The sequence below is a fragment of the Protomyctophum parallelum genome (assembly GCF_964188405.1).
Source record: "Protomyctophum parallelum genome assembly, chromosome: 23".
Lineage (NCBI taxonomy): Eukaryota > Metazoa > Chordata > Actinopteri > Myctophiformes > Myctophidae > Protomyctophum > Protomyctophum parallelum.
The window spans coordinates 33,010,549-33,011,765 of NC_139715.1; the positions used below are offsets into that span (position 1 = coordinate 33,010,549).

The 1,217-nt window shown below is 43.5% G+C and overlaps 1 protein-coding gene across 1 annotated transcript in view; it reads right to left on the minus strand.

The window, feature by feature from the left end:
- The window catches only part of dusp27 (dual specificity phosphatase 27), an 18,569-nt gene extending 18,520 nt beyond the window's left edge, over positions 1 to 49 (minus strand). Inside the window, exon 1 of the mRNA XM_083758975.1 lies at positions 1 to 49. This exon is cut by the window's left edge and continues 76 nt beyond it. The gene's annotated coding sequence lies outside the window, so the exon portion shown is untranslated.
- Positions 50 to 1,217: the final 1,168 nt, after the last annotated feature.

Below are 1,217 nucleotides of genomic sequence, written 5' to 3' on the forward strand. Positions count from 1 at the left end.
CACATGAGACACGGGACCTAAAGTTAGAGTGAGTGACCGTCACCTACCATGCCCCCCCTATGACTAGACCCACCCCCAGCCCACTTTCTGGAAGCCTCCCCCCACATGACACCCTGGCTATCAAAATAAAGCTGACTCACTCAATGTCTGTCAGTCACCCAAACGTAGGACTATAGTTGAGCTAGTCAACTAGTCACCCAAACGTAGGACTATAGTTGAGCTAGTCAACTAGTCACCCAAACGTAGGACTATAGTTGAGCTAGTCAACTAGTCACCCAAACGTATGACTATAGTTGAGCTAGTCAACTAGTCACCCAAACGTAGGACTATAGTTGAGCTAGTCAACTAGTCACCCAAACGTATGACTATAGTTGAGCTAGTCAACTAGTCACCCAAACGTATGACTATAGTTGAGCTAGTCAACTAGTCACCCAAACGTAGGACTATAGTTGAGCTAGTCAACTATAGTCACCCAAACGTATGACTATAGTTGAGCTAGTCAACTAGTCACCCAAACGTAGGACTATAGTTGAGCTAGTCAACTAGTCACCCAAACGTATGACTATAGTTGAGCTTGTCAACTAGTCACCCAAACGTATGACTATAGTTGAGCTAGTCAACTAGTCACCCAAACGTATGACTAGTTGAGCTAGTCAACTAGTCACCCAAACGTATGACTATAGTTGAGCTAGTCAACTAGTCACCCAAACGTATGACTATAGTTGAGCTAGTCAACTAGTCACCCAAACGTATGACTATAGTTGAGCTTGTCAACTAGTCACCCAAACGTAGGACTATAGTTGAGCTAGTCAACTAGTCACCCAAACGTATGACTATAGTTGAGCTAGTCAACTAGTCACCCAAACGTATGACTATAGTTGAGCTAGTCAACTAGTCACCCAAACGTAGGACTATAGTTGAGCTAGTCAACTATAGTCACCCAAACGTATGACTATAGTTGAGCTAGTCAACTAGTCACCCAAACGTAGGACTATAGTTGAGCTAGTCAACTAGTCACCCAAACGTATGACTATAGTTGAGCTTGTCAACTAGTCACCCAAACGTATGACTATAGTTGAGCTAGTCAACTAGTCACCCAAACGTATGACTAGTTGAGCTAGTCAACTAGTCACCCAAACGTATGACTATAGTTGAGCTAGTCAACTAGTCACCCAAACGTATGACTATAGTTGAGCTAGTCAACTAGTCACCCAAAC